At 36.3% G+C, this 18,178-nt stretch overlaps 1 protein-coding gene across 1 annotated transcript in view; it reads right to left on the reverse strand.

Annotated features, from left to right (window-relative positions):
- Positions 1-18,178, reverse strand: part of HCN1 (hyperpolarization activated cyclic nucleotide gated potassium channel 1) — a gene marked incomplete at its 3' end in the record, with an annotated part of 206,757 nt that overhangs the window by 43,300 nt on the left and 145,279 nt on the right. The window lies entirely within an intron of this gene.

The raw sequence follows: 18,178 nt of genomic DNA on the forward strand, positions 1-18,178 counted from the left end.
TGCCTTTAGTCATGATGTTAATATCCATATTAATATATAAATTTTGTAGTGGTTTGACTTGGCCAACACCTAAGCACCACACAGCCATTAGCTCACCCTTCCCCTTCCCTCTGTGCGATGGGGAAGAAAATAAAAATAAATAAATAAAAGAAAGAAAGCTTGTGGGTTGAGATAGAGACAGTTTATTAGGATAGAAAAGAAAGGAAAAAAAATATAATGATAATTGTACTACTGCTAATGTGTACAAAACAAGTGATGCACAATGAAATTGCTCACCACCCACTGACCAATGCCCAGCCTATCCCCAAGCAGCCAGTCCTCCTACCCCAGCCAGCCATCCCAAATTAATTGTTCAGCATGATGGCACATGGTATCAAATATCTCTGTGGCCAGTTTGGGTCAGCTGTCCTGGTTCTGTCCCCTCCCAGCTCTTGCTGTAACCCCCGTCTCCTCACTGGCAGAACAATGTGAGAAGCTGAAAAGTCCTTGGCTTAGTGTAAGCACTGCTCTGCAACAATTAAAACATCAGCGTGTTATCAACATTATTCTCATCCTACCATACCAGCTACTAGGAGGAAAAGTAACTCTACCTTAGCCAAAATCAGGACAGTTTTAGAATACAAACCCTCACACTTGTCTTGTGTTCCCTAAATTCCCAGCTGTACAGTTGTGAAACTGAACCACCATCATTTCTAGCTCAGTCCATGCAGCAGACAGGGAAAGTGTAGTGTCTGTCTAATTCTCTAATGTTACATTCAGAGACAGCCTGAAGTTTGAAATTTCAGAAACCGGGTATGTTGCATTAATATACAGGATATTAATGCTGTGTCTGGTTATAAAGTGATTGATGAAAAAAATCTCAGGAGGAAGGAAGAGAAGAGAAAGGTAAACTGGTAAAATAGTACCAGGCATCAGGAAATAGAAAGTGGGGAAAGACAGAGATGCTAGTATCTGGGAGACTAAGAGGACCTGACTTGATTTAACTTGTGTGCTAGGTTTCCTTGCTTTTACTAGTCCTCTGCCCTGTCTCATGCTTTGTTTGAATGATAGAATCATAAAATGACTCGAGTTGGAAGGGACTTTAAAGATCATCTAACTCCAACCCCCCTGCCATAGGCAGAGATGACACCCACTAGGTCACATTGGCCAAGGCCACATCCAGCTTGGTCTTGAACACCTCCAGGGACAGGGCACCCACAACTTCTCTGAGCAAACATTTACTCCTAATGTCTACTCTAAATCTATCCTCTTTTACTTTAAGACCATCACCCCTTGCCCTATTATTACCTATTTGAGTAAAGGGTCCTTCTTGATCTTTTTATAAGAGCCCTTTATGTGTTGAAACGTTGTGGTGAAGTGTCCCCAGAACCTTCTCTTCTCTAGGTGGAACATCAACAGGTTTCTCAGCCTTTCTTCACAGGAGCTCCAGCCCTCCTCTGGAGTTGCTCTAACAAGGCCAGATCCTTCCTGTACCGAGGGCCCCAAAGCTGGATGCAGCACTCCAGGTGGGGTTTCACAAGGGCAGAGCAGAGGGCCAAAATCACCTCCCTCCACCTGCTGGTCACTTCTCTTTTGATGCAGCCCAGGATGCACCTGGACTTCTGGGCTGCAAGTGCCCACTGGTGGCTCATGTCAAGCCTGTCATTGTCAGAGCCCCAGAACCCTTCTCCACAGGGCTGCTCTCAATGAGGTCTTCTCTCAGTCCGTACTTCTGTCTGGGATTGCCCCAACCCAAGTGCAGTTCTTTGCACTTGGACTTGTTGAACTTTATGTGGTTCTCATGTACTCACTTTTCCAGCCTGTCCAGGTCTCTTTCAATGGCATCTCTTCCTTCTTTGGTATCCACTACACTACTCACCATGGTGTCGTCAGAAAATTTTCTGAGGGTGCACTCAATCCTATTCTCTATGTCAATCCTATTTTCTATGTCATTTGTGAAGTTATTGAAAAGCACTAGTTCCAAGAAAGAACCCTGGGGGACACCACATGTCACCAGCCTCCACCTAAACATAGAACCTTTGACCACCACTCTCTGGGTGCTACCATCAAGTCAATTCCTTACCCACTGGATGGTCCACTCTTCAAATCCCTAGCTTTCCAGTTTCGAAATTAGGATATCATGTGGGACCATTTGCTTTCCTTCTTCAAAACCTCTTTTGAATAGCACAATTTTCAGTAAAGAAAGTCCCAGAGCAAACATACTCAGAGTTGTACTATACAAAACTGTGCGATGTATCTGAGACCCACAAAACAAAGAAACTGTGTAAACCACAAATGGAAAAGTACATCCTCTCCAATATGTTTGGCTATCACACCACCATCCATGGCACAGCTGAAGAGGATAAGACACTGAGACACAGGAGAAAACCCCTCCCAGGATTATAGGTGAGTTAAAACTTTGCAGAAACTTTATTAAGTCAGTGAAGACTTAATAACAACCAGCATCTCTGTAGATCAATTAAATGAATTTACAACGTACATGCTCTCCTTACGACCTGTAGCATATATCCTTTAATTTGCATAATTGAACACCATTGTTTCTGCTGGATTTGAAATTTGTTTATTTTTTTTCTTTCTTTTTTTTTTCCCAAAGTGGCAAAAGATTAGATGGTGTCACACATACAACACACATTTCCTAAGTAAGAAGAACTTTCACTTTGCATGGAAATATTTAACAATGTATGATGAATATGCAAGTCTGAAGTAACCTCTGTAGTCTCGTTTGCACCTCTGAAGCAAGAATTCTTCCCCCCATCCTTCAAAATGAGATTTAAATTTGCATGCTCATCAGTGTTTTCTGCAATGATATGGAAAAAATTATCCATGTATTCTGGGTATGAATCAGAGTTCTGGGACATTGGAAGACAGTCATGTTCTCACATAAACAAGGTATTGCTAATAAAATTATCCTACTAATCAGTTGCAGCCATTCTAGGTATGGATTTATTGGGAGAGAAGGGAGACAAGATCACCCTATGTTCTGTGTGTCTCACTGATGGCTGCTGTGTTGGCTTTTCTGCATTTTCTCCAAAGCCAAAGAGGCTGCACTGTCCAGCCTTCTATCAAGCCCTCATACAAGAAGAACATGTAATGCATCATAAATAGGGAAAGGAATTCACCATAGCACAGGGCTGCACTCCTCTACACAATCTTATTTTCATTCTAACATACTTGAGCAACATAAATAAAGAATAATCTTTGATAATCAAAAATGTAAATTCGTTGCAGATATGCAGCGTATAACGTAAGAGAGTTGCAAAGGACATTTGTATCAGAATAACCTTGAAGAAGAGAACATTTACGCTAAGAGCAATTTGCTTTGCCAGCAATTTACACTGCTCCCTGTCATTAGTGCTGTTATTTGAATAGATCCTTTCTCCCACACAAACTAGTTCTTTTCTCTACCAGGAATTATGCTTACACATGAGAATTTTAGGGAAACAGAAAAAATAAAACTAGTAAAAATGTAGTGCTTATCACTACCTTCTCTTAAAATGTTTCCAGTGGAATAACTCATGGCATAATAGGGACATCTGCATATTAGAAGCATTTAATCTTAGTATCTACAATTACAAATTTAAAGTCTCACAGAAATATTTAACCATCTGAAATGTTTCTTTCTCTGTCAAAAAATCTGATCCTGTGAGCACACAATATATTATCACTCTGTAGTAAATCTTTTTCTGATCTTCTTCTGTGTGTTATTCTGCACCATTCATGCTACTACTCCTCCCTTCTTGACATTCTGTCCTGGTATTCACATGAAGTGATCCATCAAAACATTTAACTTATTCTTTTCTTCAGCAAATTATATCTTTCATTAACTCATGATTGCTTTATTTGTTTGTTTGTTTGTTTAATTTATTTAGGTTTTATTTGAAGAATATTGTTCCTGGTCAGGAAAGCACATTTATTTTCAGTTCTGCCTGCTCTAAGTTATTGGCAATATTGAGGGTTTGCAAGACTAGCTGTCACTGTGGCTTGTCACACTTTAATTGTAAAAAAGTGTTTAAATGAAGATACAAAGAGGAAGCAAAAATAATATGGTTGTTTTCTGTAAAAAAATAAATAAATAAATAAATTGTTCCAAGTCAGTTTTGAAGAAAAGTTTCTCTTTGGGTACCACAGATATCAATAATGGTTACAAATGTAGGCACTTTGACTTTTAAACATTTATTTATTATTTATACACATGAGAACAGCGCAGATCACATCAAGATAATTTTATTATTTTAATAATATCAAAAAAGTTTTAAAAATTCTTATTAGGACTGTGAATTCCTTGAATAAATATGTATAATGATTATCTTTTCATGGTTTGTCTAAGTGGGATTTCACATCTAAAGTAGTTTAAAAATTTGTCAGTGATGTTAAATTTTGTCAAAATTTTGTATTTGTATTGCATTTTAAAAAGCTGTAGCTGACCCTGAATAATCCATTCCATCTGACACTTAAATCATCCTGTTCATGAGTGGAATAATTTCTCTGTAATGATTCTTCGAATCACATTTCATTTCTTTCCTTCTAGATTGAAAATTCTGGCTGGCTTGTTTGTTTGTTTTAATTTGGTTTATTCAGAAAAGAAAAGGAAAAAAAAAAAAAAAAGCACTTCAGGTGATTTTCTTACAACTGTGTGAAATAAGTCTCCCTGGAGTTTCCTCTTCTCCAGGCTGAACAACCCCAACTCACTCAGCCTGCAAGGACAGATGTTCCATAGAAGACATGCTCCAGCCCCTTGATCACCTTTTTGCCCCTTCTTTTGGACTCACTCTAATAGGTCCGTGTCCTTCTTGTGCTGCAGATCCCAGAGCTGAATGCAGTACTCATGGTGGAGTTTCACAAGAGCAGAGTAGAGTGGGAGAATCACCCCCCTCACCCTGCTGGCCATGCTTCTTTTGATGCAGTCCAGGATATGGTATGGCTTTCTGGGTTGCAAGCGTATATTGCTGGCTCATGTCGAGCTTCTCATCAACCAACACCCCCAGGTCCTTCTCCCCAGGGCTGCTCTCTATCCATTTTCCACCCAGCCTGTATTGGTTCTTGGGATTGTCCTGGCCTAGATGCAGGACCTTGCAGTTGGCCTTGTTGAACCTCATGAGGTTCCCACAGGCCCACCTCTCAAGGTTGCCCAGGTCCCTCTGGATGGAGGGACCATCAGTGTGTTGGAGGGAAAGGATGACACACCCTACAGTTTGGTGTCATTGGTGAACTTGCTGAGGGTGCACTCTATATCCTTGTCACCAACAAAGACGTTAAACAATGCTAATCCCAAGACTGATCCCTGAGGAACACCATTCATTACTGATCTCCACCTGGACACTGAGCCATTGACCGCACCTCTTTGAGTGTGACCAACCAGCTAATTACATTACCAGTCAAAAACTATTGAACTAATGACATTTTCAGTGCTACATGAGATAATAAGCATGTAGTTACGTATCTGTTACCTGGACCTGGAACTTATCTATACCTGGTCACACCCAAACTACTTCAGTTCCTTTCAACAATAAGTGAAAATATCAGATTTTTCCACAATATCAACACTCAACAACTCCAAGTGACCTACGTCCCTGTAACATCACTTGAAAAAATCCTGGTTGAATGATACACCTTTTGTACTTCGTGAAATGACTTTGGCTTCAGCAATTGTGCCTTACTTCTCCTGGAAAACCTTCTCCAGGAAACCTATATTTACATCTGTTTAATGCCTTTTTATTCAGGTCTCAATGTTTTCACTAGAAATGTAATTTTGACCCTTGAAGTATGTTATTAAAATACTTTCAGAAAATTAATTTTATTTTTAAAATACTGTGAAAAAAATGAACAAAACAAAACAAACAAAAAAAATATGAAATGATTACAATTGTAAAAGGAAATCAGAGAGCATTTGTAAAATCCTTCTGCTGAATTAAGCAAGTTCTGTCCCACAATCTGGATACAATAAATTCACTTGTATTCTGAAATTTGTTTGAAAATGACTGCCTGACATGTATAAAAGATTAATCTAAGCAGCATGATAACATGCAGATCTAACTTACTTGAAAGGAGCAGGAAGGTGAGAGAAGGCAATTTGATAAAGATGAAGATTTTCTAAATAATGAACTTCAAGTGAAGAACCATCAGAATTCTGCATGGCTTCTAAACTGCATTAGGAAGAATAAGTCCCCTGAGTTATTGAATTTATTCCCTTGCCATTGCAAAACCTCACTTAATCTAGCTTCTTATATAAACAAATCAAACCATCTCAAAAATAGTTGGACTACTCTCTCCATCATTTCTTTAAGAATATTGTTCCAAAAAAAAAAACACCAATTTTATATGTTCCCCTAAATTTCTGTCTAAATGTATGCAGAGACAATGCAAATCAATGAATGCTTAGGAGAAATTTATGCAGCAACTCCAAAAGCTGCTCTCCCTTGGTATTTCTCCCCGGAGTGTTTATAGATGGGAATCACATCTCTTCCCAACCTCATCCAAGTATTCTATTCTACTTTTTGCTCAGAAGTCAGCATACTAGATCTCTACTTTTTCATTCTAGCTTGAGTGCATCTTTCTGCACCTTTAATGACTCAAACTGTACCTATTATTTTAGTCTCACCCACATTTCTTTGTTATCTACTAGAACACCAAAAGCCTATGGTGCTTTCAGATGGTTGTTTGCAGTCACTTTGTGATCAGCTTCATCACCTGGTTCCCCTCAAAACTGTACTGATACTGTAAAGTTTGTTGACTTTTCTGTATTACTAGCATCTGAAGCTTTACACCATTCTAATCTTTATGCCGTCATTGAGCTCACTTTGAGGAACGTTCCCTGAAGTACTATGCAAGCCTTGTGACAGCACCATTCTTTTAGGTGTTTTTCTGAAAGACTTGTTCCAGCCTAACCTTTGTAAAACTCTGTGATGAGCCCACAACCTCAATGGGAGAAGGAATGGCAGCAGTACATGAGAAAGCAGAGGAAATGGTCTTAAAACAGCATTTCTTGCAAGAGCAGAAAGAGGTCTACATTACCTAAAGCAAATTAGTTTTGTGTAGATAACAGGTTATGGTCTGCATAGCAGGTGGCACACAGAAGATATCCTGAGGACTTCTTACACATATTAATACTTGGATGATTTTCTTTATAAATTTTCATCTAATTCTACTTTCAAGCAATTCAAAAGACAGTGAATCTGCCTATCATCAAAACAGGACATTCAACAGAAAATTAGAATTGCAAAACTTAGATTGGTCTCTTTCTGTGCTAAACAGTGCTGAAAATGCGAAATGACAACAAAGATTGGGAAGCTATTTGTTATTAGTGAGATACCTATGTTCAACTTTCTAGAAGTCAAGTGTCTAATTCAAAACAGTTACCTTGACCTCTTCTATTGTAACTGGAAAGAGATAAGAAGGGACAATTCATCTCATTCTAAAATTCATGTCTTGCACTGATGAAATATATTCACCTTTGTCATGTTTATCTCTCTCTTCATTGACCCTGGAGTAGATCCAAATGACTATCACTGATAAATTAGCTGTGATAGGTGAAATGGCTTCTAGTTCAGTAACACATGTTTATAACTCTATGTTTTAAAATAATAATTTGGTGATTCTAAAATATGAACCTTTTTTATTGGTGATACATACATATATAGCATCTGATCCAAGAGAAAAATAATAAAAGAATTGTCTTCTAGCTCAATCATTTTCCTATGTTCTTTTAAAATTTTAAATTGGAAATAGTAAATTTAATAAATTTGCTTATTAGAAGATGAAAGCAAATGCTACAGAGAGGCACTGATTAATCTTCAGTTATCAAATTCTAGTTGAGGATTTTACATTTGTGTTTTAAATTCCTAGTGGAAAAAGCAGATGGATGCTTTACATTGGGAGGGCAATAAATATGTTCTTTCTGAATCAACATGAGGCAAATTAAGTTAGTGTGCCAAAGCTTCACCAAATAACTACTGACAAAATGAACTAAACTACTGAGCTGTCTGAGATATTAAAGATTTAATTTTAATAAAGCAACACAAATATAAAATTTCTCTTCTGTCTAACCTTTTATTATTGACTGGAATAAAGATTCAGATGGCTGTCAGTTATCTTACCTGTCAGAGTGTATGCCATTTCAAACACTAGCTCATCTTTACAGATTTTCAAGTAAGACTAAAGACACTGCCAAGTATTTGCATATAATTCAAACAGCTTTTTTTTGGAAGAGTATTTCTGCAAACACACAGTTAAACAATGCTAATTAAACAATTAAACAATTAATTAATTAAACAATTCTCCAACATTTTTAATCCCTGTGAAAGTTCCCTGTCTTTACACTTTAGGAACTCATATGCAATTCCTATGATTTCCACAAAATGTAAGCATGCAGCATTGATGACACAATCCGTTTTCTTTGTGCTATGATGCTGTAGGTGCTTGAAAATTTAGCTGGAAGAACTAAGGAGCTTTGCCTCTTCTATTACCCTTCATTTTGCTGGACACAAGATTGTATTTTCTATATACAGAAAATTTCATTTACTTTTCCAGTGAAGGAAAGACTTTATGAACTAGTTCATGAGGCAGCAGGACAGAATTGATTCAGAACATCTAAACACTTAACATTGTCTCAGTTTGATATTAACTTGCTTATCCATGTAGTTTTAGGCCCCTTGCTTCTACAAGAGATGTAGCAGGCAGATGACTTTTCAGGAAAAGAGAGGAGGTTCAACAGGGATCCCCATATACAGTACATGGTATGTGAAGTGGTGGTTTAGGCAAATACATTTTAATATTGCAGCTATCCAAAAAGAAATTCAAAATGATTGGAGACAAGAAGTTATATATATGTATGTATATATGTATGTATATATATATATACACATATATATATGTATATATATTAATTTATTAGAAAAAGGAAAAGACGACTTTTAGGAAAATTGATAAAATTTTCTTGGAGTGTGAAGAGGTTGATCTCTTTTGTGGAAAATTTTGTTTTGTGGGAAGCCAGTTGGACACTAAAAAACACCCTTTTCCAGCAAGCAGCATTATTACACAGTTCTAGAGATATAGGCATGTATGGACACAGACAGAACTGGACAATAGCCACAAAGAATTTGCAAAGAGACAGAGCAAGTGAGTGGCTTTCCCATATTAACTTCATGAGAGGTTTTATAGCCCCTTTCTCAAAATTATTAAATCTGTAAGTGGACTTGGAAAGCAAACAATCATAGAATTGCAGAAACTATGAAATGTTCAGTAAACTTCAATTCTCAATTAAAAATGAAACATAACAAATTAACATTATGTTTTAAAATTCACTGAAATATCTGTAATGTCTACTATACTTAAATTTGGTATTCTGTTGAACCTTAACACTCAAATTACATTGATGAAGATTCCTAAAAAAAAGGAATGAAGATTTCATTAAACGAAGATTTCATTAAAAAAAAATATAGACTGAAGTTTCATCAGACCTAAAATTCACAGGCAATTAATTTTTAAGCAATATATCTATATTTAATTTGTTGAGATTTCAATCTACAGCAGAAGGATAACTGTAAGTTTAATGAATGAGTACACTGAATGAATATAAAGGGGAAATGCTTTTTCTCCTTATCTAAAGGGAGCAACATCACTTAAAAAAAATCTTTCAGCAAAGTGTGTTTCTTAAGATTAAAAGAATAAGATTGGCAAGAGTCTGTGCAAAGACCATAAAAGGAAAATATGTAATTTCCACTTAACTACACTATTGTGAATAAAGAAATTGTATATTTTTGTATCACTTTGCTAAAATTCTTCATAAGGAGTTTGAATTAAGTGCTATATGTTCTATTATACATTACCTATAAGATGGCATTTACAAACTATGTCAGAAAAAAAAATGTAATTTCATGTGTAATGTGGCACTTTCCCCTCCATTATGATAGCTATCTCACTGTCACAGGAAGTAATATATTCGTTAGGTTCACTCAATCATTTCATTTGAGAATCACAGAATCACAGAATTTCTAGGTTGGAAGAAACCTCAAGATCATCGAGTCCAGCCTCTGACCTAACACCAACAAGTCCTCCACTAAACCATATCACTAAGCTCTACATCTAAACGTCTTTTAAAGACCTCCAGGGATGGTGACTCAACCACTTCCCTGGGCAGCCTGTTCCAATGCCTAACAACCCTTTCGGTAAAGAAGTTATAAAGAAATTTGATTGGAAATTGTTTACAAACTTTTAAAATGATTTATTAACCCAGATATTCAATTGTTCCAAGTCACTAGAGCTGAGCCGCATGAATAATCTTAGTATGTAAAAATAAAAATGATGTCTGAAAAAATTCCTGATGCTTGATTCTCCCAGAAATCTTCTGAATAACATGGAATAATCACAGACAGCCTACAAAATAATCATAGGCTATGTGCTGTTTTCCTTTTGCAAGAACTTCCAGTCTAACTTTATAAGTGGCTTCTATGTTAAAATAATAATAAAAGGCATTAAGTTATGGATTAATCGGAAATGAATTAGAAGAGTTGTATACCTTATATTTATTAATGGATATTTAGAAGATTTTCAATTTTCTCTTGTCACATTTATTCTGAGGACCTGATATTTTTCTCTCCTTCAACTCCTTAGTTTGTCACCAACTGCAAACATTATTCTGACACACAGTGGTGTAAAGTAAACAAAACCAGTATTCCTACTTATAAAAGATGGGGACTCCTAATTTTGGCCCATCCACTGTTTGACAGTGACAGTACAGTCAGGTCCTATCAATACCGAGGGATACTGTTACACGCAGTTTTTCCATTTCATAGTGCAAACGATGTTATGTAATGAACCCATCTGTTGGGTCTCCACAGTTATTATCTTCTTTTTGCTGTCAACAGTCATTCACCAACTGTGTGTATGCCTTGATCCACAGTTAGAGAACCAAACAATAATATTCTGGGTCTGTTGCATTGTCTCAGCTGTGCCAATGCCTTAAGCTTCAGTTACCAGGAGGTAGATTAAAGTGGAGAATGTTCACTCATCAGCTCTCTTCTATAGGAAGGGAATCATACCTTGCTAACAAGTATTCCCTGTTATTACATGATACTGTTATACAAACACAACATCTAAGCTTTTATCTGCTGTACTTGGTTGAGCACCTGAACAGCTTTTAGATTACTGGAGAACAAATAGAAGAGGAAGGTTAAAAAATATCTTTGTAAACTGTTACGTATTCTCAACAGAAATTCCTGAAGTGTTTAGACTCAACTTCAGTCTTGCCAGCATTTAAAAGTAGTACCTTTACTACCTGCTACTACACGCTTCCAATTTACAGTGCTTATTCCCTTCCATATCACAACAATGTTTTTAATTTGTGTAGAAGTGGGATCATCAGATCTGTCCTAAAACTAAAAAGCATCTCTTTAGGTTCCTGCTTCATATTTATTAGATGACTGCAGACAGTTTTCCTGCACTTGGCCATGGGATCTTACCTCCTCTACTGTAAAATCTACCAGGAATCAATAAATATTGTTATGCTACTTTCAAGGCTAATACTAAATTTATTGTTTGCACATTTTACACATTCACCTTTTCATCCTAGCTTTGTCTGGGATTATTAGGTGAATATTAAAATGTGAGATAGGAGAAAAGTAAAGAAGCTTTTGAATGTTGAAATATCTCCATGTTTCAAATGGGGACAAGTCTCAGATCCCTGTCCATCTTTTGTTCTTCCAACAAAATTTGCAGAAATAATGACTTGCATTTCATAAACATCTCCCATTTCTCTTTGGACTACAATTGCATTTTTTTCATGAGCCAAGTGAAATTTAGATTTGTCTGCCAAGGCACAGAAGAACTGTCTCTAACGGAATACTAGGTAAAATCTGAAGTTAGCACTAACCTCAACAGTCACTTCCATGATGATTATCTGTGATAAAAACTACAAATACCAAAAAATGAGTAAGCACAGATGGTCTGTAAAATGGTTTCTGTATTCAGAAAAATACCAAACAGTGATGCTTATGCTGCAAATCAATCATTACTTATATTTCGGTACAAGCACAGTAATAAACTTATCCATCCATCACAGTCACCTGAATGGCTGAAATAGCAAAGAAACTAGAGTTATCTTCTGCTTTCCACACTGCTATTCTGGTCAGCATACAGATATTTTCACAGAAAACACACACAGACACACACACAAAATAAACACACACACACACACAAACAAACAAAGAAAAACACCGACAACCTAGTTTATAGTCAATGGTAGATCAAACTAAAAATTAAGTTTCCTTGCTGAATGGTGTGATAGGTTCACTTTTATAATTCTTTAACATTGGTGGGAACCAAAGTGATTTTGTTTAGGCTAAAAAACTATCATCTATTTACTATCTGTCACTAATTACCCCTCAAAGAGAACTGTTGCTTGCAAGAATGCTTTAAGCTGTCATTTTACTTACACAAAGAAATTAAACCTGTCCCGCAAAACAAAGAATCTCTTGTTGTTGTTCTTTTTTGTTGTTGTTTAATTAAATTAATTTATAGTGAATGTTGTTTAATAAATTAATTTATAGTGAATTATCTGAAGAAGTTTTGTTTCCTTACTCTTTTCATTATCTTGTGCAAATCTATGTTTTCCTGTTTTAAAAGGGGGAGGGAAGGATCATGAAAACCAAGCTCAGTTCCTCTCTTCACAGAGGCAATGACAGAACTCTGATTTGATGAAGCAACTATCAAAGACCTGAGGAATGAAAAGAAAAGCATCTCTTTTCTATGCTACTAGAGGTGAAACTGTATCAAGTCTAAAGTACGATGATTTTCTTTTTTAATGAGAAAAATACTGTGCAGATGACAGCTTATTTCAAAATATCAGATATGCCGTAATGGTCTCCTCCAAAGCTGCCAGTTCTGAAGTGAAATTTAATACCTACCCAGTCATCTCATACAATTTTCCTTATCTTTTGATTTTAATTTTTTTTAACTTTTCCATTTACCTGTGCTGATAAAAAAAAAAAAAAAAAAAAAAAAGAATATACATTTTAAAAGTGCCTGGAGTGAAGGGATCTGAGACAGAAGTACGGCTTCAGGGGAAGCAAGGATGTGAGAGCAGCTAATCTCTATTCCGTCACTCCTTCGGTTCAGTGTTGGGCACAAACATAACTTTGGGCCAGCCCAGGCAACCTGTATATAGCCAATGAATGCACACTGCAGCTCTCTTTGGTGATGACTCTGACCACAAGGTGGTAAGTCAAGTGTCAATAACCTACTTTTGTGTGATTTACTTTTTTTCCCAGCAATGCCTATTAGGTTTGAATCTCAGGAACACATGGTTTCCCATGGCACATGTTTCATCTCACCCTATTGATCCTGCAATACAGAAACATTGCATAATGCTAAATTCAGCACATGCTACAATGTATTCAGCTAAATCCGCATGCTTAATTGATTAGCATCTTGCACACATGAAATCCAGTTACTTCAAGAAGCAATTTGAAACAGTAATTAAGAAAAGGAATACAGAAAAAGGAATAATTAGGTCAAAATTATATTACATTATATCTATTGTTAAATAGCTGTAATAAAAAGAAAAAAAATAATGTTTTATTAGCACCGTAATTGTTACATCTGCTTGGTGTTGTGCCAACATCTGCGTTCCTAGCAGCACCAGTATGAGTAAGACAGAAACACTGACATATTACAGCTGCTGATCCTGGAAGTTCTGGCTCTGATAAGACTTATGGCTTGCCAGTTTTCTGTATTAATTACAGGAAAATGCCAATTCATCAGCAAGAACTTGCATGTAAATGGGTGCATTTCAAAGAAATTTGCATGGTAGTAAGTTTATCATGTATGGGAAGGTCTGTACAAAGCCAAAATGAGAGACAAAAGAGATTCTTTGGTGAACAAAGATGGTCCAGTTGCTCAGTTATAGGATGTACTGATTTTCTTGACTTCTGACCAGAGACCTGAAACTAATCTTCCCTCATTTCACAGCAGTGTCTTCATGATGAGAAGATGGCTTTTCTATGCTGGGCATCTCTGTGTCTCTTCTACATAATAAACACATATCAAACTAGGAAAAGAGTGAGAAACTTCTCTTTTTCTTCATAGGGGTAGAAACAGAGATGTAGGAAGTCATATTTCACTTTGCTTTTCCAATACATTATAACGAATTATGCAGAAGCTAGGCAATGGGAAACTCAGCCAGAGATTCATGCTATGCAGACTCTGCTCTTGGGTAAGAAAACTGCACAGGGCCATGAGCTGTAATTAATCCACTTCATTTAACACATAAGCACCTGAATAAGTGCTATCTGCAGCAATGAGTGTTTTGTTGTTGTTGTTGTTTGTTTGTTTGTTTTTAAGAACCTGCAGGAGCTTAGAGGAGACCATTGAACTTCTGTTCTGAACTCACAATTAATAAATACTATTACTTGATGATCTGGGGAGGGACCTTTTGTGTCTTTGTCGTCAGGGAGTGGAATGACAGGACAAGGAAAAATGACTTTAAAATAAAAGAGGATAAACTGACATTAGGAAGACATTCTTTTCTCTGAGTGTGATGAGGCTGTGGATGACCCATCCCTGAAGATGTTCAAGGCCAGGCTGGATGGGGCTTTGAGCAATTTGATCTGGTGGGAGGTGTCCATGCCCATAGGAGGGGGGTTGGAACTGGGTGATCTTTAAGGTCCCTTCCCAGTCAAACCATTCCATGATTTAAAAAAAAAAAAAATAAGTTTTATAACTTTATTCAAGCAGATAAACTAACAATACTTGGGATATTTCTGGTTGTGAAGAAATAGTTCAGTGCATCAACCAGGCTAAGTCACATTCTTTAATCTCAATAAAGGCAAAGAAAAAAATCTTAATAATATTGGATTACTTCCCACATCTCTATGGTGATCTAACTCTGAAAGAAATTGTCACATTGTATTTCTGTGCTAATCATATTAACAGAAACACTCAGGAAAAGTGCTTTATTCAATATAGCTGGGTTCATCCAAAAGTACATTTTAAAAGCCTTAACTACTAAAGAGAAACAGTGGAAATTCTGTTAAATAACTCTTTTTCCCCTCATTTTGTAACATGTGCAATACAGAGAACTGATGAAATGTGGTCAAAACATCTATAAGAGGCTATGAAAAAGTGTGGAAGTTTTGAAAAGCTAACAAAGAATTCTGAAAAATTACATGAAGAATGGAATTGCTTACATAAGCTATGGAATTGTTTATGGTACAAAACTTATATATCTTATAAAAAGACCTAAGGATTTTTTTATTTTTATTTTTTTAAAGGGGGGAGGGGTGAGATGGGCTTACAAGAAGATAGATTAAATATATATATATATATATATACATTTCTTACCATCTTAAATATTTTTCAGAGAACTATCTTCAACATCAGAAATTTTAGCAGATTTTTGCTTGGTTTTAGGCTAGAATAAGATGGCCTTTTTTTTTTTTTTTTTTTTTTTTGTCATAGTTAGAAAAGCTATAGTACCACTGTGTGATAGACTCCAAGGCTATTTGTTTCATATGTGTGATTGATAATCTCAGTCCAGTGTTATGTTGAGCTACTACTCTAAATATCATTTTCAGTCTTCAAGTGACTCTGTGGTCTAGACCACTAAGTTTCATGCAATGGCCACGAAATAGTGGGAAAACTTTCCGAAGAGAATGGTAGTGCATCTCCTGTAAAGGAAGCATTATGCAGGCTGTCTGAAAAATACAGGTAACAAGCTGTTGTGAAAGAGAGAGAAAAAAAAAAAAAAAGTTTTTAATTTCTATTTTGTTTCTAAGAGAATGTGAAAATAAAGCTAGAACTTTGAATATTTTAAGGACATGATAAAGGCAGTCATGAGAACAAAAAATCTACGTTGTCACCTGAAAATTAGTGTGTTAGAGATGTTTGACTAGATTTCTAAGCATGCCTGTATACATATATATAGTATTAAAATTGTTTTTATTTTTACTTATTTTAATTATTTTACTTGTGCCACGAAGTTCACTGACATGACTTATTTTCAGCAAATGCAGCATTAACAAAATGCAAGAATTATCAACTCTGAAGTTATCATTCTATTTATGTAAGTTTTCTACAGTTTTATTTTGTACAGTCTTCACATGAAATTGATATATTTTAAATCTACATAGATAATGAATTACAAATTACAATACTAAATGGGCTCCGTGATTCTAATTCTTGAGAACTACACAAACAGAATATTACTTAGGCTAAAGTTTCAGTGTTATCTTGCTATAAATAATTAACATATATAATAATAATCTGTAGTGGCCTAAGGATTTTAAGGGCTAGAGCAGCGAAACCAAGTATAAGCTTTTGTTTCCTTCCACATTTCATGTTCGATACTGACATTTTCTCAAATTGATGTCCAGCACAGTAGTCTTCTGTGCCACTCAGTAAAGTTGCATATAAAGTGATGTAAATGACTAAGTTAAAATCTGTTTTGAATGATTTGGAGCGTTTAGCCACGGTGCTAAGTAGAAAGCCAAGCCATTTTACTGAGGAATTCCCTTCAGTCACTGTGGATAGAAAGAAAAGTCATTTTCTCAGTCTGTGACAGGACTATTCCTGCTTCTGTTCATAACTGTACCGTATATTTAAATGTCACATGCAGTGGGGTATACACCTAATGTTAATAGATGTGGCACAGAACAATGCTTTTGTTATTCAATTTTTTTTTTTTTTAATTAGTTTTCCTGCTTTGTCACATCATTCTATGCAATTACACCACTGCACCCTCCCTTGGGAAGCTGTCACTTCATTGGCATAAGTGGCACAGGATCCTTCAGAAGAGTGAAAGCTTTATTTTCCAGCCATAGCAAGTCTGACAGACAGTTTACATCAGGGCTCTATCTTTTCTAAACCCCACAAATCAGACAGTTTTTCTTGAGGGTTTTGAGGAAAAGGAGGACAGATGTTCTCTGCTGAAGGCAGAGACTGGGTTTGGGGAAAAAGAAAAAGGGGGAGTGGGGGTGGGGGAAGAAAGGGAATGTTTTGAATAATTTTTCTCCTGGGTTTGATGTAGGAGAGAAGATGATGTTTTCCTGCTGTCCTAAATCATTTCTGGCTCTGGCAGTGATTGACTGAGCTTACAGTGGCCAGCTCACACTGTTCTTCCCTATCTTTTCCTAAATCATGGGAATCACTCTACAGAGGAGGAAGCTGAGTTCTTAAATATTTTGAAAATAAAAATTTAAAACACAACTTTTTGGTAGTAAAGAATTATATTTTCTTTTGTTAAGTTACATGCAGTAGTGGTTTTATTGTGCCATTGTTTTTTATTCTATTACTCACTGATTTTTGTAGTTTTGTTCTAAAATCAATGGTCCAATATACCCCATTAGAGTTTTTAATCTCTTTTTCTCTTTTTATAGTTATTCTTTTACTTACATGCAGATTAATTTTTTTGTTCAGTAATGCTGTCTGAACAGTAAATGCTCTCTGTTTTACAGGTCCACTTGATGGAGCAGGGACTATCAGTTGCTATCACATCTCTTCTGCATATGCAACCCAGAATCTCACCACCTGACGACCGAGTTTGCTGGTGTCAAGTCAGTCTGACCACTGCATTGATAATTCTCACCTTGGATCTCTTCTGTTATCTTATTTGCACTATCCACTTACAGAAGCTGCTAGCACTCAAAGTAAGTGGGGATACCACAGATGGAAATAAAAGTCTCATCTCTGTCTCTTTGACCAAGAAAATGGACAACATGACAAATGCTTTCTGAATTTATTCCAGAGAAGGTACTGTCTGATTTGAGGCTTTATTCAGCAGATGAAGTATGCCCATCAATAAATCCTACACTATAGTCTCCTATGCTTATCACAGTTCCTCCTTAAAATACATCAAAAGACTCTCTCCCTGTGCACTCCTGTTCTGTTCTTCTGCCTCCTCATAACCCCACCCCTTTGGCTCCACGGCCCCTTTGGCTCCTGCTGCTTTCTGTTCCTTTTTTTTTTTTTTTTTTTTTTTAACTTCTCATCATGCCATAGGTAAAAGTGAAAGATGCCTTCCTACTACTTCTGTTACAGTGATCAGAGTTCAGTTCCTGTTCTCTGGCTTGATTTGCCTTCATGTCAGCATTTTGGACTGTCTCTGGTAGTGTTGGTACTCCTGGCTGAGAAGTTTATTTCGTCAGATATCTCCTCAGGAGTTTAGCCCATGTTTATCTTCTGATGCTGC

This window comes from Aythya marila, assembly GCF_965140915.1.
Source record: "Aythya marila genome assembly, chromosome: Z".
NCBI lineage: Eukaryota > Metazoa > Chordata > Aves > Anseriformes > Anatidae > Aythya > Aythya marila.